This window comes from Eptesicus fuscus, chromosome 21 (assembly GCF_027574615.1).
Source record: "Eptesicus fuscus isolate TK198812 chromosome 21, DD_ASM_mEF_20220401, whole genome shotgun sequence".
In the NCBI taxonomy this organism is placed as follows: Eukaryota; Metazoa; Chordata; class Mammalia; order Chiroptera; family Vespertilionidae; genus Eptesicus; species Eptesicus fuscus.
Window position 1 is genome coordinate 3172909 of NC_072493.1, and position 26104 is coordinate 3199012.

Genomic DNA, 26104 nt, shown 5'->3' on the forward strand with positions numbered 1-26104 from the left:
AAAAACTCAAAAACTCTAGTTGATTTGTTTTTATGAAACCAGTCAACTCATATCCTGTAGACTACCTGTATACTTGGCGGATACTATTTAAAAATAAACTGTACAACCTGAGTCAATATTGTGCCAATGTTAGTTTTCTGGTTGGGACAACATACTACGGTTAATACAAACTATAATCATTGGGGGAAACTGGGTGAAGGGTACATGGGAACACTATACTGTGTAAAAAATATCTTTATTGTTGAAAGTATTACATGTGTCCCTTCCATACCGCCCCCCCTCCCCGCCGCCCCGCATGATAACAATATACTATTTTTGTCACTTCGTGTGAGTTTTGAACTATTTCAAAATAAAATGTGATTTTAAAGAAGTGTCTTCGCAACCTAAGCAATTGTCGGGACTCAACAGAATGCCATAGGCCATGGATGCTTTTGCCTTGTATGTCTAGATGCTGTCTCCTAAAGGCAAAACTATGAAATGAAGCAAAATGTAGGAGTGGGAGAGGACAGCTCTCGGTGGTTCCCAGACCTTGTGGATTCATGGCACACTTTTGAATATTAGAATTTTGGCAGCTCTCTCGGAGTGATTAGTAGAGCGAAAACAACACTTAAATGAATGAGGAATAATTTACAGTGCAATGCAATCATTACCACAGTGGAACAATGTCTCACAGTGTTTACAAAGCAGTTAGTGGTCACCCTTTGCACACTGCCCTGCTCTGTGAGTGGGATAGTTTATTGCCTTGCCTGTACTCTCTTAAATACTCAAAAACTCTTGCTCATTTGACCTCCATTTTACTCTTGTTCATAGCAGGTTGGACCATCCTTTCTATTTCCCTGCCTGTTCAACTAAACCACCCTTCAGACAGATGCTGCCCCCACTTAAAAAAAAAAGTCACATTGGGCAAAATTCGATTATACCCCTGTGCCAGGCTAATGGTTCATTAGTAGGTAACAACTTGATGGTTGAGAACCACTGGCCCAGATATTATAGATGAAAAATTTACTTATGTTCTTGGCCAATGCAAGTGATTTTTATAAAGTCTGGTTAAAACCATATGTCTTCTTTTGGGGGGGGGCGGTATTTTAGACTCTGCTGACCTTCCTCCTCTTCCTTTAATTCAGCCTACACCAAGTATTCTAATGTGGGATTTGTCAATTCCTGTGTCATTTTGTAATTCTTCTTTAAATGCATGTTTTCTCATTCTAGAAAGGTAAGTTCCACCTGGTACTTCTTTTTTTGATCATCTGAGTGATTTCAATTCCCTTCTATCTTTAGATTCTGAAAATATCCATTAGGTTGACTTATCTAGGTTAGATGGTTTAAACAAAGGTGAGAAAACTTGAATCATGCCTATGTTGAACTTGCGATTGAAAAATTTTGCCAACTGCCACGCAAAAGGTACTGTCAAGAGAATGAAAAGGTGAGCTACAGAATGGGAGAAAATATTGGCAAAAGTTATATCTGATAGAGGATGGTTATCCAAAATACACAGAGAACTCTTAAAACACAACAAGGAGAAAACAAACAACCCAATTAAAAAATGGGTCCAAGACCTGAATAGACACCTCACCAAAGAGGATATACAGATGAAAAATGTGCATGAAACGATGCTTCACATCCTATGTCATCGGGGAACCGCAAGTTAAAACAACAACAAGGCACCACTACACATCTATCAGAATGGCCAAAATCTGGAACACCGACACCACCAAATGCTGGTGAAAATGTCGAACACAGATCTCTCATTCATTGCCGGGGGGAATGCAAAATGGTACAGCCACTTTGGAAGACAGTTTGGCAGTTTCTTACAAAACTAAAGATATTATAACCAGATGATCCAGCAGTCAAACCCCTTGGGATATATCCAAAAGAGTTGAAACGTATGTCCACACCAAAACCTGAACACGGTGTTTATAGCAGCTTTATTCATAACTAGAGGCCCAATGCACAAAATTGTGCAGGAGGCTCAGCCCTCACAGCTCCTCGCAGCCCTGGCTTCGTCCAGACTGTCGTCCAGAAGGTCGTCCGGATGGTCGTTCTGCTGTTCAGTCTAATTAGCATATTAGCTCTTTATTATATAGGATTGCTAAAATTTGGAAACAACCAAGGTGTCTTTCAGTAAGTGAATGGATGAGTAAACTGGTATACTATTAAATGCTAAAAAGAAAGGACCTAGCAAGCTATGAAAATACTTGAATGCTTATTATTAAGTGAAAGAAGATCTGAAAAGACCACTTACTATATTATTCCAATCATATGACATTTTGGAAAAGTCAAAACTATGGAGACAGTAAAAAGAACAGTGGTTGTCAGGGGGTAGGGAGGAGAGAGGGATAAATAGGCAGAACATAGACAACTGTTAGGGCAGTGAAAACCCACTGTATGATGCTATAATGGTGGACACATTGCATTATACGTGTGTCCAAACCCGTGGAGTATATAGCCCCAAGAATGAACCCCAACCCTGGGGGAAGATGTTGATAATGAAAGAAGGGGCAGAAGGTATATGGGGAATAACTCCACCTTCTTCTCAATGTTGCTGGGAACATAAATGAACTCCAAAAACGAGTCTCTTAGCAATCCCACCAACAGTGTATGAAGATTCCCTTTTCTCCACATCTTCTCCAATGCTTGTTATTTCTGGTGGAGTTGTAAATTGGCGCAGCTACTATGGAAAACAGGATGGATGTTCATAAAAAAATTAAGACTAGAACTACCATGTGATTCAGCAATTCCACTTCTGGTTATTTGTCTGACGGATATGAGAAGACGAATTCACAAACACATATGTATCCTTATGTTCATTGCAGCATTATGTATAATAACTGAGCTATGGAAAATACCTAAGTGTGTATTGGTGGATGAATGTACTAGCACAGTGGTCGGCAAACTCATTAGTCAACAGAGCCAAATATCAACAGTATAACGATTGAAATTTCTTTTGAGAGCCAAATTTTTTAAACTTAAACTATATAGGTAGGTACATTGTTATTAATTTAATTAGGGTACTCCTAAGCTGGCCTTTGCTAAAAACTCAAGGGGCCAAAGAGCCGCATGTGGCTCGCGAGTCGCAGTTTGCCGACCACTGTAGTAGTATAAAGAAGATACAGACAACAGATTGATGGTTCCAAGAAGGGGTGGTGAGTAAGGGGAGGGCAAAATGGATAAAGGGTGATGGATGGAAATATATGGTGATGGATGGAAACTAGACTTTCAGTGGTGAGCATGCTAAAATGTATACTGATATCAAATTATAATGTTGTACATCTAAAATGGATATAATGTTATTAACCAATGTTACCTCAAAAAGTCTTAAAATGCAAAAAAAAAAAATAAATTCTGGCCAAGACAGTCACATATCCTTCAAGAAAAACATTCTATATTTACAATATTCCCTTCTTTTTTCAGTAACTATGCGTGGGTCATGTGCTATGTGCCTGCTGTTGGGTAGGCTCTGAGGATACAAGGGGAGCAAGGCAGGTGGGGTTGCCCTAGCTGGTTTGGCTCAGTGGATAGAGCGTCAGCCTGCAGAATGAAGGGTCCCAAGTTCGATTCCAATCAAGGGCACATGCTGGGTTGCAGGCTCGATCCCCAGTAGGGGTCGTGCAGGAGGCAGCCGATCAATGATTCTCTCTCATCATTGGTGTTTCTATCTCTCTCTCCCTCTCCTTCCTCTGTGAAATCAAAACATTAAAAAAAAAAAAAAAGCGGGGTCCTTGCCTGCACGGAGCTTGCACAGGGTCTTCGTCCTCAGTGCTTACCCAACGCACCTCCGTCTGGAGAATATGAGTGGGTCACACACAAGGGCCTCCCAAAAGGCCACCCCGCCCATGTCTGACTTGAGGAAGGGGCATGCCTGTGCCTGGGACCACAGAGGGTGCTGAGCTCAGAGTCTTCAGAACACAGTCTCCAGCGGGCTGCCCAGGCCTCGCCTTCTCTTCATTTTTAATATGGCCTCCTTTTTCTTTTCTCTTCACAAAAGTAATACATTCATCCTTTCTTTGAATATATCATAAAATGGCACCCAATTATACACGCTATTTATTAACCTTCTTTTTAAAAACCTGACATAGCCCGGCCAGTGTGGCTCTGTAGTTGAGCATCGACTTATGAACCAGGAGGTCATGATTCAATTCCCGGTCAGGGCACAGGCCTGGGTTGCGGGCTTGACCCCCAGTGTGGGGCGTGCAGGAGGCAGCCGATCAATGATTCTCTCTCATCATTGATGTTTCTCTCTCTCTCCTTCCCCTTCCTCTCTGAAATCAATAAAAATATATTTAAAATAAAATAAAACCCTGATATATGGTGGACTGGTTTCCAAGTCAGCAAATGTGTGGGATCACGCACATCGAGGTCAGAAAGTGGAGTGCTTGGCTCTCAAGCTGTACTGCCTGGGCCCCCATCCCAGCGTCAGAACTCCTAGCTGTGCTGGTCTGGAGAAATTGCCCCTCTTTGCGCCTCAATTTAGCAATGAGCCAAGTGAGCAATAATTCCAGGACCGACTTCATTGTGTTGCCGCAGGATCAAATGAGAATGACCAGTATAAGAACTCAATAATGTTAGCTATCTTTCTGTATCCATTGTTTTCAGACGAGTTGCATCTAAACCAGTTTGGCATTGTGAATGAGATTTACATCCTTGTGCCTCCTTTGTAGCTACCAGTTTGTATTTCATCTTTTTTTTCCCCACCCTGCCTCTCCTCCTCCCCTCCCCTCCACTCTGGCAACCCTCAGTTTGTTCTCAGTATCTACCAGCTATTTCTGTTTTGTTTGTTCGCTTCTTTTGTTAGTTAGATTCCAGTTGTAAGTGAAATCACATGGTATTTGTCTTTCTCTGACGGACTTATTTCGCTGAGTATAATACCCTCTAGGTCCACCCGGGTGGTTGCCAATGGTAAGTTTCCTTTTTTATGAAAGAGAAATATTCTGTTGTACATATATAAAAGCTACTCCATTGATGGATAATTCATAGGGAATAAAGTCAATAATACTGTAATAACTCTGGATGGTGCCAGGTGGGTACCAGAATGATTGGGGGGATCACTTCATAAATGATATAATGGTCTAACGACTGTGCTGTACACCTGAAACTCATATAAAATAATATTGAATGCCAACTGTAATTGAAAAATAAAATACACGCACACACCCACTACACACACACACACTACACACACATACACACTACACACACACTACACACACACACACACACACGCACACACACATGCACGCACGCACACATGCACTCACACACATGCACACACACGCACACACACCACACACACTACACACACACACACCACACACACACACACACATACATGCACACACATAGTGGAGCTTCTCTGGATGAGTCTAGATTGAGGAACCAGAGTGTCTGATGCCCCTCCTAGGTTTTCTAAAAAAGAGATTCTTAGATTCAGTATTTCTCACCCCCACCTGGAGATCCTGATGCTGGTGCAGAGGCCCAGGCCTTATTCTACCCCAAGGAGCCCAGGCCTCTGTGTTCTTTATTACCTGCCCATGTGATTCGGGTACACACAGAAGGTTAATCGCAGCTTTCCAATTCTCCGCAACACGTTCAAAGCCATGGAGCCACATTGTCATATTTGATGGCCACGGACACTGCATGGGGCGAACACACACGGATGTATGGAGGCACTCCACCACCGATGGCTCTGTAGGTTGCTTCCCTTTCTTCTTCCAGGCTTAACAGTTGCTGCAGTAAGTGTTCTTACACACAGGTATCCTCCGTACGAGTGTGAATGTCTGCCGAGTAGATTTTAAAAATATATATTTGTATTGATTTCAGAGAGGAAATGAGAGGGAGATAGAGAGAATCACTGATCGGCTACCTCCTGCACACCCCCTACTGGGGATTGAGCCTGCAACCCGGGTATGTGCTTTTGACCGGAATCAAACCCAGGACCCTTCAGTCTGCAGGCTGACACTCTATCCACTGAGCCAAACCAGCAAGGGCCGGATATATATATATATATATATATATATATATATATATATATATATGAAATTGCTGAGTCTAGATGATGGGTGCTTTAAATTTTGACAAATATTGCCAAATTGCCTTCTGAAAGGTTATATCAATTTACTCTCCTGCCAAGGGCATTGAAGAGGGTGCCTCTCTCCCTAGTCTTTCTTTCTTTTTTTTTTTCTGACTCTGATTTTAACGCTCTTTATTTTAGGGCATCGATGAAACCCACATCCATGATAAACGGATCTGTAGGCCCCCAACCGATTACCTTTCAGAAAGAGACTCAGGGACCTCACTGATAGTTCAGGAATCATTTTCTTATCCGGCCTCCCCCACCGCACAGCCATGGCTTCCACCCATCTGCCTATGAATCTCCGTCTCTCTGGCATCTTCAGAAAATAGAAGAAATGTTGCTGCTGCTTTTGATTTCAGGCTGAGTTTTCCATTTTCTATGAAAGAGGTTGTTATTTATCGTCGAGAAATTCAGAAGTCAAAATAATATAATTCTCCCAGCGTGGAGTTCCCGGATGCCGTGCTCCGATCGGAGCCGTATCTCTGAGTAACACATCACGGGCGTGACAGCTCGCGGGTGATTTAGGAGGCTGCCAGGTCATTAGAGCATTACCAATGTAAGGATGTATTAGTGTAAGACACCGTCAGTGGGTTATCGCTCTGTGATGCATTGCTCCGAATCAGAACAATGGCCTAAAGAAACGATGAATTCTTGCAGAGTTAGAAATGAAATCTTTTTATTTTTTTTTAATAAGGAATAAATAAATATGAATGTTCTTCTTTCACAGGGGAGAGAGGTCTAAACCGTATATTCTCCGTCTTCTTATGATCCCTTGAGGCTTGTCTAGTTTGAGCTAGAGACAAGGTCTTCAGGCCGGATGGGTGCAGGTTTCCTAGTTCCACATTACTGGTGCCCAGGGAAGATCAGCTATGTTTCCTTTTAAGTCAGGGATGGGGGTGGGGTGGGTAATTGTAAATGGAAAACATTTTTATTTGTGCATTTGCTTTGAAATGGGAACCCACTGAGAGCAGAGACCATTTATTTTTATTTTATTTTGTATTTTTATTGATTTCAGAGAGGAAGAGAGAAGGAGAGAGAGATAGAAACATCCATGATGAGAGAGAATCATAGATCAGCTGCCTCCTGCACACCCTCTACTGGGATCAAGCCCACAACCTGGGCATGTGCCCTGACCGGGAATCGAACCGTGACCTCCTGGTTCATAGGTCGATGCTCAACCACTGAGCCACACTGGCCGGGAGAGAGCAGAGACCATTTAAGAAAGTAACTTGGTCTAGCACCTTGGTGCCTGAGCCATGTGTATGGATTGCTTAGTGATGGAGGAAAGAACGTGCTTCTCCAACGCCGGAAGTTCCCACCGTGGAGTCATTCCTTCGCATCATGGTATTGCCCGCAGAATGGCTTCTGGGAGTGGAATTGCGCTGCAGGGGTAAGAGGGGGAGAGGTGTTGCATGGACTCCCACCACCAACAGGAGCGAAGAGGACCCGTAGGGAAAGACACAGAATGTGGGTGACCAACATCTGGGATTTTCACCGAAAAGACAGGTTAAACCTTTGGGCTGTGGAACCAGACTGACTTGGGGATGAACTCTTGTCTGTCCCTTCCTAGTGTGGCCAAGTTGCTTGGCCTCTCTGAGCCCATTTGTTTCACCTGTAACATGGGGGTGCAGTTGTAATGACCTTGTTGTGATGAGTGCGTGAGCTGTTGCATGGGAAGAGCCTCCCTCGTACCACGCCTGGGTGCTAAGATGAGACAAGTGTGGCCCAAAGAGGTCAAGGGACACGCCCAAGGACCCACCACCAGAAACACGCGGAACCAGCATCGCATCCAGATGTGCCTGATTCGACAGCCTGAGGTCTACGCGGCCCCACATTTCTGGAAAACACACCCTTCACGTTCACAGGGTAGTTGTGCAGCGGTTGGAGGTGTGTGGCATTCCTGGAGGCAATCCTTACCAGAGATACAGGTGGAAAGATGCACCAGAAAAATCAACTTCAGCATCTCCCTGAAGAGCAGAGCGTTGGGAAGCCCTGGTGACCCTGTGGCCTGGTGGTCAGTGCAGGCGGGTTTGCCTAATGCCCTAACCCCGTTTTCGGCAAACTGCGGCTCGCGAGCCACATGCGGCTCTTTGGCCCCTTGAGTGTGGCTCTTCCACAAAATACCACGGCCTGGGCGAGTCTATTTTGAAGAAGTGGCGTTAGAAGAAGTTTAAGTTAAAAAAATTTGGCTCTCAAAAGAAATTTCAATCGTTGTGCTGTTGATATTTGGCTCTGCTGACTGATGAGTTTGCCGACCACTGCCCTAACCCAACGGAGCCTTCCAAGGAGGGGCGCTCACCGCCACACTTGACTTTTAGGCACCCTCTGAGGCCCGCTTCTCCTTGTCCTCAGCCCGGGCAGGGAGGGCATGCCTGGCGCAGATAAGCAAAGATGGACTGTGAAAAGCTCTCCTCCCAAGGCTGCCCCTCCCTCCTCACTCCCCCTTCAAAGCACCTTGCAGAGAACAGTTCTGTTCTGAGGGGGCATTAGAACGTCATCGAAGCCCATGGTTCTGATCAAAACTTCATCCTGTCCAGCTAGCCTGGCTCAGTGGCTGAGGCTCGACCTATGAACCAGGACAGTGGTCGCCAACCTTTCGGACCTCACGGACCACCAGTGGTCCACGCACCACCGGTTGGTGACTGCTGAACCAGGAGGTCACGGTTCGACTCCCAGGCAGGGCACATGCCTGGGTTGCAGGCTGTATCCCCAGTGTGGGGTGTGCAGGAGGCGGCTGATCAATGATTCTCTCTCATCATCGATGTTTCCCTCCCTTTCCTTCTTCTCTGATATCAATAGAAATATTAAAAACAAAACAAACAAACAAACCAACCAACCCTGAATCCAGCAGCTTGCTGCTGAGGCTGCATCAGCATGTCCAGCTTCGGGTTTTGAGAGAACAACGGTCATCTGTGGCTACCAAACACATCAACGCCAGAGACAATGGTGTAAATGATTGCAGCGAACTTTTAATTTCGGTGGCCAGAGGGCAAAGGAAGTGTGTTAGAACGAGTGTCCCCCCCCCCCCCCGCCCCCCCCCCCCGGTCTGCGGGAGTCCTGTTTTCTTTGGAATGGCTCTGGGAGGCGAAGGAAGGCCCTATTTCCCTGGCTTCTTATTTTTTATTTTATTTTATTTTTTTGCAGTTGTTTTGGAGAACAATTTTCTCTGACATGTAGCTGGGTGTTTTATGGCTGTAAGAAATATATTGGTTTATTCATCTGTTGCAACTATAATAATATTGCCATTGGAGCCCAACTCGGTAATAAATCAGGCCATTCCTTTCCACTCCATACAAATAATTAAAATAAAAATCGACTGTGCCAGTGAATTTGTTCTACAAGCTGAATAGAATTGTGTGCTATAAGTCTAGATATTTGGGTTGACACAGGGCTGTATATCTTAAAAATAAGAAACCAAAAGGTGGGAAAATAAGACCTTATTTCATTACATGCAATTTATAACATTTATCTTTAAGATGAAGTTGCCTTTCTCCGCTGCCTATTAACTAGGAACCAGAATTCGAATGGTGTGGAATGTTCAGAGCATTCCACTCCCCACCCCCTCCCCACACTCTTTCTTCTCTTTTCTTTTCTCTCCTCCTTGCATCATGGGAAAAAAAACACCACAAACACACAAAAACACAAGTTGATTATTCACCAGTGTCACTGCAATAAATTTAATTAAAAAAATAAAAACAAAAAAAAAACAACAACAAAAAGTTGAGGTCCATTATTGTGGCTCTTTGAAATAAGGGCTTGTTACATATGCCTGTATGCTTGCATGTCATATATATTTTTATTTATGTCCTACTGTTTTTCCTGAACAGAATGGAGCTTGCAAAAATATGTAATTCAAAATAAAAGGAAAGTGAGTGAGTCAGAAAAATTGGTGGAAAGGGGGGATCCATTCAGAAGAAGAAAATAAAGGCAGGAGACTGACCCCTCAGTGGGTGACGTTGCTGGAGGGCGGGGCACGCAGTTGGCTTGGAGGCTCCTGGTGGGATGAATGCGCTAATTCCCAGTAAACGTTAGATTAGAAACACATTATTACCTCAGGAGAAGCCTAACTGTGCTTGGTGCTGACGCCAGAGACAGGTTCCCTATGGGTCCTCACCCAGAGGCCACTCTCAGGGACAAGACTCTTCGATTGCATCCTTCAGACACACAACCATTAGTTGAACTTTTCCTTATATGTGTACCTCCCTGAAGGCCAATGGCTCAGCACGACACAGCAAAGCATTTCTATGGGGTCAGACGTGTACCCTGGGCAGGCAGTTCTCTCCTGCCCTTGCTAAGCCAAGAAAAGATCACAGCACACGCCTGCAGTGGCTCTCACACTTCCCCGTGCCTCAGGTTCTGCCAAGAAGTTGGTTACAAGTGGCAGGCTCCTCCCTCCCCGCAAAGGTGAGGGTACGCCAGGCTCAGTCCCAGAAACAAACAGCTCCAACATCTCAGGGGCTCGAGGATGTGGAGGAAAGGGAACCCTCGTGCACCGCTGGTGGGAATGCAGGCTGGTGCAGTCACTGTGGAAAACAGTATGGAGTTTCCTCAAAAAATTAAATATGTAACTGCCATTTGACCCAGTGATCCCACTTCTAGGAATATATCCTAAGGAACCCAAAACACCAATCAGAAAGAATGTATGCACCCCTATGTTCATCGAGCACAATTTACAATAGATAAATTCTGGAAACAGCCCAAGTGCCCATGAGTAGATGAGTGGATAAAAAAGCTGAGGTACGTTTATACCATGGAATACTGTGCAGCAGTAAAAAAGAAGGATCTCTTACCCTCTGAGAAAGTATGGAGGGACCTGGAGAGCATGATGCTAGGCGAAATAAGCCAGTCAGAGAAAGAGAAGTATTTACTCACATGTGGAATCTAATGAACAAAAGAAACTGATGAACAAAGTAGACCAGAGACATAGAAGATTGGAACAGAGTGCGGAATCTCAGCGGGAGGGCAGGGGAGAGTGATGGGTGGGAAGAGATCAACCAAAGAACATATATGCATCACCCATGGTTGATGCATATATGTTCTTTGGTTGATCTCTTCCCACCCATATACAATAGGGTGGCGAAGGCCTGGGGCTCGGGGCAGGGGGGACTAGAAGGGGTCAATAGTGGGGAAAAGGGGACATAAGTAATACTTTAAACAATAAAGGTTTAATAAAAAAACATCTCAGGGTTTGAAACGGAAAGGTCTATTTCTTGCTCGTGCTACATATCCATTGCAGGCCAGCCGGGAAAGTGGAGGGGGTGGGGGTCGGGTGTCTCTGCTCTATGGCCTTTGCATGTAGGGACCCAGGCTGGGGAGGTGCTGTCTCCACGTTTCCATGACAATCGATTGGGGCGAATCACAGGTCGGCTCCTAAAGCTTCCATGTGGGAGACGGGCACGTGCCTTCTCCTGCTGGGCTCATCATCAGAGCGAGGCACCTGGTTATGCTAAACTTCAAAGGAGGCCGGAACATGCAACCCCATGTTGGGTCTGGAAGAAGAGAATTGTGTTTTGATTCGAACCCCAGGACCGTCCAGGGCAGAAAGTCTCTGGACCACATTTTAAAAAGCATGAAAGGGCCAGAATAAGTGTCCCTCAGGAAATCTACCATAAATATTTCCCTGCATTGGGCTTTAGATATGCACTGCTTGCTGGTGCTGTTGAGATGGTACCCTGCCGGTAGCTCTTGGGTGGGAACAGCAAGCACTCAGCCACAGTAGGTGCAGCAGGCCTGTGTCCGCCAGGTAGAGATGAGGCGCCTCCTAAGGACTCTGATTGGAAGATGGTTCCCCTTCTCGCGGAAGGTGGACCTGTTACCTGTAGCATCTCTATACCCTGAGTGGCCAGATGATTATTATCTCTGAACTCATAATAATCTGGCCACTCAGTGTACTTCTCTTGAGTACCTCATTTGTTTGATATCTAAGATACTATAAATCGTGCACCTGATCAGTGTTCCCCTTTGCACTGGCTGATAGAAAGCTCAGGGCAAATAGGTGGTTGATCTCCAGCAAAAGTCTAGAATACTTTCGGTACCCATTTGAGATACACATACACTGAGTGGCCAGATTATTATGCGTTCAGAGATCATCATAACCTGGCCACTCAGTGTAGGTTGGGGCAGGATTTTCCTCAATAAATAGTTTCGACTCTGTTACACTTCCCATAAGGTCCCAGAGTTCTATGCCACAGACAAGAGGTTCTCAATGAGATGGGAGAGATAGAATCACCTCAGATCTTGGGGGAAAAAATAACAAGCTTGGAGAGTCTAGGCTGGTTCCTGGGCTTATGTCTTTAAAAATATATATTTTATTGATTTTTTACAGAGAGGAAGGGAGAGAGATAGAGAGTTAGAAACATCGATGGGAGAGAAACATTGATCAGTTGCCTCTTGCACATCCCCTACTGTGCCTGCAACCAAGGTACATGCCCTTGACCGGAATTGAACCTGGGACCCTTCAGTCCGCAGGCCAACACTCTATCCACTGAGCCAAACCGGTTAGTGCTGGGCTTATGTATTTTTATTAAAGCTCGGCAGGTGGCCTCCAGGTAAAGAGGCCCACGCCTGGTGTTTGAAGACATGGAAACAGTTACAAACAAGGCCACCTCTCAGATGTCTCAGTGAAGTCCCCCTGAAATGCTTCATTATGATTTGGCGGCCACCTCCATCTTAAAAGGGAACGTGATGAATGAGCATCCTTAAAGATAATTTAGATTGTACTGGAAAGACCGACCATGCAAATCATCATTCTGCTTCCTAGAGGCAGTCACGTCAAACTCTTTTACGAATTTCTTTTGATTTAACGCCGTATCCGTAAAGAGCTCAGCGTGCTCATCCTTTATTCGCCACATCTAATCCTTAGCAGGGATGACCCAGAGCAGTGCTAGCCAATAGAAACACAATGAAGCCTGCTGACGTCATTTTAACTTTTCTGGTTGGCGCATAAAAAAAAAAAAAGTAAAAAGAAACAGGTGAAATGAATTGTAATAATATATTTTGTTCAACCAATATATCCAAAGGACTATCATTTTGACGCGGAATCAATACAAAAATTATGAATGAGATGGTTCACATCTTTGTTTGTGTGAAGTCTTTGACATCTGTTGTGGGTTTTACATCTAGAGCATTTCTCAGGCCTCACTAGCCACATTTCAAGTGCTTGTAGCCACATGTGGCTCATGGCCACTGTACTGAGTAGCACAGACCTAGAGATTCCCTGTGATGGCAGATTGCCTCTCATGCAGGTTAAGAACATGATAAACTTTTATCTTTAACAGGTTATTCACTACGGTGCTAAATATGTGTAATAGTGAGCAAGAGAGAAATAGCTCTATTCCAGCCTATCTATCTGTCTATCTATCTATCTATCTATCTATCTATCTGTCTGTCTGTCTGTCTGTCTGTCTGTCTGTCTGTCTATCTATCTATCATCTATCTATCTCTATCTATCATCTATCTATCTATCTATCTATCTATCTATCTATCTATCTATCTATCTATCATCTATCTATCTATCTATCTATCTATCCACCATCTATCTATCTGACACTTTTCATGTGGATTACAGGACAGGGAGACTTAGATTTGAAACTTGTCAAGAAGGAAATGGGTATATTTTTGGCTTTGTCTTCAATTAATTATTACTTAGTTTTGGGGAACAGGGATTAACATTTACAAGAACAATATGGGATGGATGGAACTCTGCTATCCAATCTGGTAAGTCCACAGCCACAGAAATGACAGAGAGAAGCAAACTGCAAGGACCAAGGGTAACGAACTGGGTCAAGTTTTAAACAGATCTGGGGACCTGGCCTCCTCTTCGGGTGCTGTGTTATTTGCAATCAACTGTTAATATGAGGGGACTTAACCCAAATCGGTCCAAAAACTTGCAATTTAGAAATCCAGGGACATTAATCTTTGAACTGGGGATTAGTCATTTTAGTTTCTCAACGTCCATTTTCCCTTCGAGTGCAAGCCCCTCAGTTTCCCCGTGGAGACCCACCCTGTCCGCCACTCTCAGCCCTGTGCCTTGGGAAGTATTAATTCTGTGCTGACTTGCTGCAGTGGAATGTTTGACTTGGCCTGGCCACTTGGAGGATTTTGGTCCCCTGGCCACGTGATTGGATCAAGGGTGGGCATACGTAAGCCTAGCCAACTGGGCTCGGTCAGAGACACCTTGGGGTTGAGCTTGAGCAGGTCCGAAGAGGCACTTGCTTCCCTGAGCTTGCACCTGGAAGGGTGTGATGTTGGAGCGGCCAGGGCCATCCTCAGAAGCGTGGGAATGAAGCCCCCCAGTGGGTGAAGATGCTGAGGCTCAGAGAGGAACGGAATCCTGAGGGTCGAGTTTCAGCTCCAGAATTCAGCTGTGCTTGAGACCAGAGATCTACTCTTGACAAGACTAAGTCTCCGAGCTTTCTCTATTTTGGCACCATTTCTGTTAATAAATTTCTAGTATATATTTCCCATTTTGATGCAGTTATCTTTCTCTATAACAACATTTCCCAGTGTGGACTTCTCAGGTTAATAGCCCTATAAGATGCTTTAAGAAAAAGTATTTCCATGGTCAGATGAATTCGATAAATTGTGTAGACTATACATTCCTTCACATGGTGATTCTCAATGTACTTTAGCCCATCGAAAGTTCTCAGAATTTCTTGAGGTAAGACATTTGATTAGCTCTGTTTTTTTTTTTTTTTTTTTTTTTTAAGACCTACTTGGCCATAGCATTGTCTGTTTGTTTAAAAATTTTTTTTTTTAATATGAGGAAGGGAGAGGGAGATAGAAACATCGATCAGCTGCCTCCTGAACACTCCCTACTGGGATCGAGCCTGCATGGCCACACTGGGAATTGAACCAGCAACCTCTTGGTGTATGGGATAACGCTCAACCAACTGAGCCACAAGGGCTGGGCTGTTTGTGTTTTACTGACATCTATTATTCTACTAGGCTAGGGGACACGCTTTGCAGGCTTCTGCTCTAGGAAGGAATGCCCCCATGTTTCATGATCAGATCGGGGCCTGAGGTCCCTGGGGAGTGTGTATGTATTGCCACCTTATAAAGAACCATCCATGAGAGAGAAGCCATCTGTCTAAACAGACATTATGTGCCTGATGGGGAAAATGGAAGTATTTAATTTTATTTTTATATATTTTTATTGATTTCAGAGAGGAAGGGAGAGGAATAGAGAGATAAAACATCAACGATGAGAGAGAATCATCGACCAGCTGTCTCCTGCATGCCCCCCACTGGGGATTGAGCCTGCAACCTGGGCATGTGCCCTTGACAGGAATTGAAACTGGGGTCCTTCAGTCTGCAGGCTGATGCTCTATCCACTGAGCCAAACCAGCTAGGGCAAAACGGAAGTATTTCAGACACACACTTAGATGGCTAGGTAACCAAATTAGGGTGAACCTGCTATTTAACCCAGGCAGATTGGCTTCCATGTTTATTCATCCATTGCATTATTTATTCATGAACTCGACTAATGTTTGTGGAGTCACTTTGTTAAAGCCCCTAACCATGAGGAGGTAATAACCTAGCGATCCTCGTGTGTGAAGCTTGCAATACTCCAGTGATTGCTTTTCTAGTCCTTTCCTGCCCTTGGTGACCATTTCTGCTGCTCGGTCTGCTTGACCTCTTGGAGGGAGCCCGTCTCCTTATTTGTAGATTAGGGATTATGTTAATATCCTTTTTTTTTTTTTTTTGAGGATTCAATAAGCTAATGCCTCTATAGTACATAGACTAGTATTAGGCAATGTTTAAATGCTCATTACTTTGTTAGCAATAATACCAATTATAATAATGCTGTTGGTATAACTTGCAGGTAGAATCGCCAGGCGTGGTTAAATGATGGTATTTTCCCCCTGAGCTTCTTCTCTTCTTCTTTTTTTTTTTTTTTTTTTTTTTGAGGTGTCATCCTCTGTTGCAATTCATTGCGGTGGACTGCATTAATCATACCCTGTTTTGTTCTTACTGACAGTAATGAAGAGTAACTGATACAAGCCAGCCTGCTAGGTCACTGACGAGGTGGCTACCAGAGCTCTGCTCCAAGGCAGTTCTTAATCACGTTTCGTGTGTGAAGTGCCAGATGCTGCCATTCCTCTCGCTGGGCCGCCGCTCTGGGTCACGATGCCATGTTAGATTTTAAACAACCTCTCCGGTTGGCTTCTCCTCTGTGAATCTCAGGGAGAAGTTGGATTCAGTTGTTGTTCCTCATCATTTTATTCTCTCATTGCCTGGCTTCCTAATCCTCCCTGTCCCATCTCCTTTTTCCAGGATTGTTTAAGTCAGTGACTCCAGCTGTGCTTGGAGAGTGGGGCTAGTTATTCGAAGGCAGCAGAACTCTGATGGCAGCGATGTTTATATGGCTTAAGGCCACAGAGACAGCTCTGTCACCGACCAGACTGCTTGTAGGGCATTGTGAAATACTATCACACATTGTGGGGGGTTGTAACTTTGAAAAGTCTTGGAAATGCTCCCTATTTGAAGGTCAGCTTTTGAGCCTCCTCAACCACCCAAGACACACCTGGCAACGTAGGTGTAAGCAAAAAAGGCGTTTCAGCTGCTAAGAACACAATCGTGTTGCCAAGCATAGGACTTTATTCCGAGGGGAGGGCAAGGTTTTTCTAAAAGATGCGGACTTATTCATGAGTCTAAAACACGGGCTGGTAGACTCATAGATACAGAGAACAGACCGATGGTTGCCAAAGGGAATCGGGTTTGGGGGACTGGGTGAAACAGGTGAAGGGACTGAGAAGTACAGTGTGGTAGTTACAGAATAGTCATGGGGATGCAAAGTCCAGCACAGGGAATAGAGTCAATAATAGTGTAATAACCATGGAGGTTGGAGGTGGGTACTGGAAATATCAGGAGGAACACACTAGAGCCTATGATTGCCTAACCACTGTGCTGTACACCTGAAACAAATACAAAATAGTATTGAACGTAAACTGTCATTGAAAACAACAACAACCTGGGGCTGGCAAACTTTTCCTGGGAAGAGCAGGTAGTAAATACTTTAGGCTTTGCAGGCCATACAGGCATAGTGACAACTGCTCGACGACGTGGCCTGTGGTGGAGAGAAAGCAAAGCCGCTATGGACAATAGGGAGAAGCATGAGCATGGCTGTGCACCAATAAAACTTTATTGACAAACAAAGGGTGAGCTGGACTGGCCATGTGGCTGTCGTTTGCCCATACCTGACCTAAACTATGGTGGCAGATTAGAAGGTGGTGACTCTATTACCAATTCCTATCCCTCTACTTAAGGGTCTGTCTAGATGACAATAGGCAGATTAGATACTATTAGGGCCGAGGGGGACAGCAAGGAGGCATGGCTGCTGAGCAGATGGAAGGGGAGACAGAACCTTATAGAAAGGGCCGCTATCTGGGCTCCTTCCACGGGGGTGGGGTTGGGGGGGGCGTGGGAGGGAAGGAGACATGGTCCTGGAAGTATAATAACATGATGGGTGATATGATTTCAGATGTGATCACTGAGCTTTATAATGATGACCTCACGCCCTCCAGGAGCTATTAAAATAGAGCCTGTATATTCTGATGGCAAAGCCAGGGCATTAGAGAACACATTGGTGAGAGGGCACCAAAGTGATGGAGATAAAAAAGGAATTTTGACCCCGGGCAGGGATGAGCGTCGATCAGGTGAAAAATGCTTATGGAACTCTCTATTTTCTGAAAGCTGTGGCTCTTGAAGGGCTACTGCGTGTTTTTGTTTAAAAAATTATATTTTATTGATTTTTTTACAGAGAGGAAGGGAGAGTTAGAAACATTAATGAGAGAGAAATATCGATCAGCTGCCTCATGCATGCCCCCCACTGGGGATGTGCCCACAACCAAGGTACATGCCCTTGACCAGAATAGAACCCGGGACCCTTCAGTCTGCAGGCTGACACTCTATCCACTGAGCCAAACCTGTTAGGGCTGTGGTCGGCAAACTGCGGCTCGCGAGCCACATGTGGCTCTTTGGCCCATTGAGTGTGGCTCTTCCACAAAATACCATGGCCTGGGTGAGTCTATTTTGAAGAAGTGGCGTTAGAAGAAGTTTAAGTTTAAAAAATTTGGCTCTCAAAGACATTTCAATCGTTGTGCTGTTGATATTTGGCTCTGTTGACTAATGAGTTTGCAGACCACTGGGTTAGGGCAAGTGTGTTTTATCTTTTGTGCCGTAAGCTTGAGTCTAGTGGCTAAAACCAACTTTCCGAGAGTCTTTGGATAGATTCTCTGCGGGGTTCAGGAGAATATTCAACGTTGACCTTGCCTCTTTTTTAAAAGCAGCCGGTGCAGAATGATAAAGGGACTCGTGTGCTCAGGATTCACGCTGACAGCTGAGAGTGTTCTCCTCGGAGAAAGGGCATCGTGGACCCACTCGTGCTCAGCGTGGAGGGACATGGGTTGTTTCCAGCATGGGGCCCTGGGAGTACATCACCTCCGGCAGCTGGGCTGCTGCTGAGTCGGTGCCTTGGAGGATTTCCCCAACGCGTTCTCCAGGCCTTTTTTAAAGGAAGGAAATGCTGTGACTCTCTACTCAGCAGATTCTAGCTCCTCCTCCTCTTTGCTCTGAAGCATTCTATATTTATCACTATTGATAAGGAACATCAATAATGGCTGGGATTTATTCTATTTTTCGCTTAGACCTAGTTGATGATGTTCACGTTATAAAATATGAATTTGTAGAGACGGCTTAGAAATTTCCCCAGGTTATTTATAAAGCCTCTCAGGTTTTGACCATTAGAGGTTGGCCATCAAGGAGACGTACAGGTAAAAAATGATTTAAAAAGATAACCCTTTGCAAAAGTGTTTCCTTCTCAGCTGTTCGTTTATCACAGCCTTGCAATAACCCTGCCAAGTATTGCATGAGGTGATTCCTGGGGGCCTCAGAGCCAGACTCCACAGGTGCCAATTCTCATTTCATAGCGTCTGGCCGGGCATTGGTGAATACATCACTTGACCTCGGAAGGCCTGTTTCTTTATTTGTAGTATGGAACCAATGAGTCTGTATTGTTCAGAGTTGTTGGGGGAATTAAATGCGGTGATACACATGGAGTCCTAAGCAACCCAAACTGGGCTCTGGAGAGAACAAAGGAAGGCAGGGTTTATAGAGGCAAAAACCACAAAATGTAATTGTTTCATGCAAATGAAGTCTTGCTGGCTAGCTTAACATGGATTGGTTGGTTCCAATATGCAAATGAGGGAGGCAAAAACTACGAGGAAGGAAGTCAAGTCCATGCATATCCATGTAGGTTGTTCTAGGATGTTTAGCATCAGGTTTAGCATCTTGATAGCAGCTCTGAGAACTGAGGCAGAAGATGTGCAGAGACCCCACTTCCCTAAGAGCTTCCGGACTCTATCTTAAGTGACTCTCTTAGCAATGCTGATTTCATTTAATTTTTTTCTATTATCAATTCCTATCCCTCTACTTAAGGGTCTGTCTAGATGACAATGGGCAAAAGACACAATTACCTAAGGAATGCCCACTCTTCTAATATCTGATTCATTTCCATCTTCTCTAGATCTAATATGCCTTGTGGTTACATGGACATAATCTCCCTTTTGCTTTTTCTCCTCTAACTCTTCTTCATAGAAGGCCTGCTAGGGAAGAGCTACAAATTTGTTAAAAGTGCTACGCATTTGTAAAAAGGCTCCTCCTTCCCACCTCAGTTTTGATGTTGCTTCTTTTGAAATAATCTTTCTCATCCCCAAACATTCCCATAGAACATGGGTCTGGCCAAGAAGTTATTAAAACGGAATCTTCTGTAACCAAATCATGATGAGCTATCCAAACAATTTTTGAATTCCCAAGTAATTAACGTATTGAGTAGGGAACAATACAATGGCTTTATGTGGATGGTGCCTGGACTTCTAAGTTCTGAAAGTCCTTTGAGGGTTTGGTAACTGTGCACTTGGTCACAGTAAAACAAGCTAAAGGTAATATAGAATTATATATACTAGTATATATATATGCCTCCTCCTGGGCCTTGAACAGCCAGCAAGCCTCCCCTATCAAAAGGAAGCTAAAAATAGTCTCCACCACAAAGAGGTTCTGCTTCTGATGAAAACGCTGTCACAAGACTCTGCTGTAATTTGCTAACGTCTATATCAATGAAATCTAATTTTTGAATTTTCTGATTAAGTTTATCTCTGTAGCGTAAGGTCAATATGTGTGCATTTTTAGGATTTCAAGGAGAAGGCTTCCATTCACAATTTTGTGTTAGATGTCTTTTTTTTTTATGAACCCAGCTACTGCTGGCCTCAAGTTTAGTATCTTTGAAGGTGACGATAGGAAGGTAGGAAATTTAGGCCAAATGTGTGACCTAATTATTTGAGTTTCTGGAGGTGGCAGCTGTTCATGACTTTCGCTGTTTCCACGGAAACAATTAGCAGTAAGCCCTCACTCCTAACTCTTCAGCATCCCTGAGTAGGCAGTTATCTCCCTAATTAGCTGAGTGATCCTCAGCAAGCCACTTTATAGATGGAAAATGGGAGGTAGGAGTGGAAAATGTCGATAGCAATGCTCTCCTCGTCGCCGTAAACCACCTAGCATGGTGCTTCTCGTGTAGTGTGCACTCATTCAAGAAGTATTGTTGAGCATCTGCTGTGTGCCTGGCATTGTTCCAAAGGCTGAGGTTACCGCGGTGCCCATGGCAGACAAAAGCTTCCATTCTGGTGTAGGAAGACAGACAAAAGCCAGGAAAGAAGTAAGGATTTCAGGCGGTGTTAGAGAGAGGAGATGGCTTCTAAAGATTCAGTATCGAGGGGCATCTCTGAAAAGGGGACATTGGAGCAGAGACACGAACAACAAAGGGTCTGTCTTGGATTGATCTGTGGGCAGAGGGAATACCAAGCCAAGACCCTAAGTTAGGCATGGGGAAAGAAGAGGTCTCAGCAAAATGCCTACGCTGTACCTTGGAGAGTTCTAGTACCAGTTTAGTTCTGGAAAACATGTCTTCCCGTGTAATACTCATCACAATGGCTATCCCAGAACTTGTATCGCCAAGATAGTTCTTGTGTAAAAAGTCTTCCAAGGAATAAGAAATGACTTGGCCCTAACCGGTTTGGCTCAGTGGATAGGGCGTTGGCCTGTGGACTGAAGGGTCAAGGGCATGTACCTTTGGTTTCGGGCACAACCCCAATAGGGGGTGTGCAGGAGGCAAGTGATGGATGTTTCTCTCTCATCGATGTTTCTAACTCTCTATCCCTCTCCCTTCCTCTCTGTAAAAAATCAATAAAATATATTAAAAAAAGAAAATACAATTACTTTAAAAAAAGAAAAAAAGAAATGTCTTGGGTTTCTTAAACAGGTCTGTTCCACCAAGCAGTGCTCCTCCTAAGAATGTCTGTACTCTTATGTTTTAAAAGCACCCAGTCACAAATATTAGGCACTTCAGACACCCCCGAATCGAGACATGTACACTAAGTTGCCTTTCTTTATTTTATTTATTAAAAAGTATTTTTATTGACTTTAGAGAGGAAGGGAGAAGGAGAGAGAGAGAGAGAGAAGAGAGAGAGAGAGAAACATCAATGATGAGAGAGAATCATTGATCGGCTGCCTCCTGCATGGCCTCCCACTGGGGATCGAGCCTGCAACTCGGGCATGTGCCCTTGACCAGAATTGAACCCTTTGGTCTGCAGGCTGACGCTCTATCCACTGAGCCAAACCGGCTAGGGCCCTAAACAACTATTTAGAGATAAATACTGAAATCCCCGACACGATCTAGGATTTAATTTTTAGCAGTTCAGATTGGAGAAATGCTTCAAATCATGTCTAAGCACTGAGTTCTGACAGATGCTTCTGCTGTTTCTTTGAGCTTTTGTATTTCCCAAGACTCCAACATCATATCTCATGCTTCCACATCTAAGATTTTGCCCTCACATTCATTGTGATCAAGGTTCGATTGGAAGAGAGGTACATATGTGTAGGTGTACATGCATGCATCTGTGTGCTTGTATGTATGTTCTGTGAATTTTTAAAACAAATCAGTTTCACATTACCGGGGCTCTATATAATTTTTGACTGTTTTACAAATTGTGTTGCAATCTGATCTAATCATTTCAAGAGTTACAGATGGTAGTCAATATTTTGAGCAGCGTGTGAAGTGAAAATGACTCTCTTTCCAGTACTTTCCAGGGCTCCCAACACTTCTTGTTTTCCATGCCTGTTTCTGATGCTATTCTTGTGAAGACAGTATAGCTCCAGCTTCAAAAACACCTCTGCTCAACCTCTTCTACTCTCTGCCATGCCATGTTAGATGTTGGGCTTTGACATCTCTGAATAGATGGGGAGAGAGAAGCTGATGGAGGCAAGGTTAAGGATGAAGGAGTTGTGGGAGAATAAGAATGGTTGATTGTTTTTCTCTCAGTGCAACCCTTGGAGGATAGCATTGGGCCATAGACAGTGAAGGAGAGTTCATTTATCTTGCTTTCTTTGGAGCTAACTACACTCTTTTGATTCAGAGAATATGTACCTGTTTCTAAATCAATCTCACTTAATGATACAGCAAGAATCAAGTCCCTCTATCTTTGGGTATATCGTTTTTTCTTCTCTCCAATCTTTGGTTTACAGCGTTGTAAACAAGCTAGACCTTTTGTGTATCTCTGAGTAATTTATTGGGAAGTTTGGAGTTAACCCTGTCAATCCTGAGAAAGAAGGTACCTACTAATAAGGGCTCCAGGTGGCTAACTGGTCTCAAATGTGAAAAAAAAAGAAAAAAAAAAAAAAAAAAAGAGGAAACCTGGCAGCTGTTTCTAAACAGGAGCCCCTCAAGCAAGCCCTGCTTTAAGGAGAAGCCTGGACTAAGGTGTCTGCCTCCTGCACCAAACTCACTTGCTTCCTGAACTGTGTTCCTGCCAGCTGAGCCAACCCTTATAAAAGAGTTTCTGGAATTGGGTTTCAACCAATAGGACGGAGACTTGTCCAATCAGAGTTGTGTAGCTATATTCCTGTTAGCATTTTCACCAACCAGTCAGAGTGGCCCTACTCTGACCAATCAAGACAGTACTTTTTGGCCGGAAGCTGTGAGAATTTGGAGTCCTCATTTGCATGAGGATGGACCAATCAGGGATGAAGGGTGGGGACTTCGTTCTATAGAAGTAAGCTGCCCTCTGGTTCTGAGGTGGTGATTTCCCTAAAGAATGAAGCCTGTGTTTCTCTGGCTCATCTCATGGAGGAGACGGGAGCAGAACAGAGCTGTCTAGCTGGAGAGGGAGGGGCTGGGGTAGAATGGAGCATCATATACCTTCTCGGAAGGTTTTACTTTCTTCCCATGGACTTCCAGATTGACTTAGGGGTAGTGAACCACATGTCATTGGCCCGATTCAATGCCAACAGGAACCCCCAATTTGGGGTGTGGCGAGGGAGGAAACTTGTCCGTGCAAACAGCTCAATTGTGGTATAGCACAGCTGTGGAACCACACAGTCCTCAGGTGAGCAAGCAAACATTTTATTTTATTTTTAATATATTCTTATTGATTTCAGAGAGGAAGGAGAGGGAGAGAGAGATGGAAACATCAATAATGAGAGAGAATCATTGATCGGCTGCCTCCTACACGCCCCCTACTGGGGATCGTGCCCACAACCCAGGCATGTGCCCTGACCGGGAATTAAACTGTGACCTCCTGATTCATAGGTCGATGCTTAACCACTGAGCCACGCCGGCCGGGGGCAAGCAAACATTTTAGAGTCCTGCTCCACTTTTGCGTTCCAGATAATGCAGCCCACTCTGTGTTTCTCTCTCCGTCCTGTGCCCAGGCCATGTCATTGTGAAATATGGCAGAGGCAGATTCCAGAGTTTTCTCAGTCAACAGGGATTTAAGGCTCACAATGGCAGTCACTTTCTCACACCATCACACAACACCCCATACTCAGGAGCAGGCCTCAAAACAAAAGGGCCCTGGAGGCCATGTTGGTTAAGAGTAGAAATTCAGAGCATAAACTAAGAATTATGGGACATGGTATTAAAATACATTAAAAATATATTAAAACTAAAATAAAATGCTCGCCCTTGAAGCAAGCCCAGCAGCAGAGTTTGAGACTGTTTTGGAACCCATGACAAAATATACTGAAATAAGTTTGATTTTGCCTGATTACATGGGGTCTCAGTTTTAATTTCTTTTTCCTTTGAGTCTCACAGATTTCTACCACAGGCAAGGATTTTCCTCGAAAGCCGTGATCTGGGTGAGGGGCGAGGAGGCAGAAGGAAGGAGTCTGTCTGCATCTCAGGTAAGGGACTTCTGAATCCCCGTTTCTCCACCTGTCACGCGGAAGGGTAGGCGCATGGGGCCTTGCTCTGACCAACTCTGATGCCTTTGATGCTGAAGGTGATTTCTGGGAGCGATGGTATAAACCAGTGGTCGGCAAACTGCGGCTCGCGAGCCACATGCGGCCCTTTGGCCCCTTGAGCGTGGCTCTTCCACAAAATACCACGGCCTGGGCGAGTCTATTTTGAAGAAGTGGCATTAGAAGAAGTTTAAGTTTAAAAAATTTGGCTCTCCAAAGAAATTTCAATCGTTGTACTTTTGATATTTGGCTCTGCTGACTAATGAGTTTGCCGACTGGACTATAAACAGTTGAAAAGCCATGACGTAGGGGCTCTTGAAAAGCAATTCAAGCCACTGGAAGCAAGTTGTCTCTCACTAAAGTCTCTGGGTGCATGATCCCATCCTATTTTCCACGTGCGATAAAGTATCAAAATGTCCTCATTATGAATGTAAAGCAACCCATTGTAATAAGGTTGAAAATAGGAAAATGCAAGTGGGTGAGGGCATATGTGTAATTCTACCACGAGAGAACAGTTCTTGGTGGCTGTTCATGCATTTCTACTGGGACTTTTCCTGTATTTCAGGTGTACTATGTAATGGCATTACCTTGTTTCTAGATATTTTGTGCCTTGTCTTAACCATTATAATGATTTTCCTTATTTGTGCATATTCTTTTTAATCTTTTTAATAGCCAAGCAGATATATTTAATTGTTTCCCTATTGCCGGGAAATTCATTCCAAGTTGTACTCTTACAAATAATACAATGATAAATATCTTCACTCCCATGAAACCTGGTCTCTCTCCAAGTCCATCTGACTTTGAAAAAAAAATGCGTTTGGTTGGCTCAGGCTACGGAACCCTGGCTGATTCCATGTTATACAAACTCCGTGTTATCTTTGTGTTTACAGCGCCTCGTGATGATGTTTAGGAAATGCTTATGGATTTGTTTGTGCAGTCAACGCCAGGTTAGGTCTGCCAGTCACTTGAAAATGCTAAGTGGGCACCGTTGGGTGGGAGGGGCTTGTATAGAATCGTGTTTGAAAAGAGAAATCTGGAATATCCGGTGAGTTATGACTCTCCGGTTGGAGGGAGGAGGAATGTTTTCTAACTTGAAAAAATGATGGAGTCTATAGTTTTTGAGGAGGTATGGCACCAACGCTCATTTCCATGATCCCCAGGGGCAATCCGATGGTCACGGCCTGGGGTCCGGGTCCCTGACTTGTGCTAGAGGAGATAACGAAGGGCCAGTTCACCGGCTGTATCTTTCCTGCTTCTCTCCAGCCTGCCACGCTTCCTTGCCATTAATATAGCCACTTTAGAGGGTTAAATTTCTTAGTGCTGTGAAAATTGGTATTAAAAGAAGTACTTTACAAAAAAAAAGAAAGAAAGAAATGGGAGCTTAAGAGCTATAATAAAAGAATAACCCTTAGAGCAAGTCAGTTGGAAAGCATAACGAGGTTGATAGTGGTCTTTTTAGTTTAGTCATGAATTTGTTAGAGGAGAAATGACTTTTCTGAAAACCACCATCTGTGCCATAAGTAGATCCATTAACACCGCGAAAGACACCAAGAAGCCCGTGCCCACTGCCGCAGCAGGCCGCCCCCTGGCGCTTTCATTTTCCTGCAGCCCCGGTCAGGGCTCCCGAGCCCCAGCCACGTGGCCGTGCCAGGAGGCTCTCCTTACTCCCTCATGGATTGCGATCTTTAGGGGGACTCCGCCTCTTGAAACCAGAGCCCCCTGTGTTTCTCAGGCCTCTAAGCAACG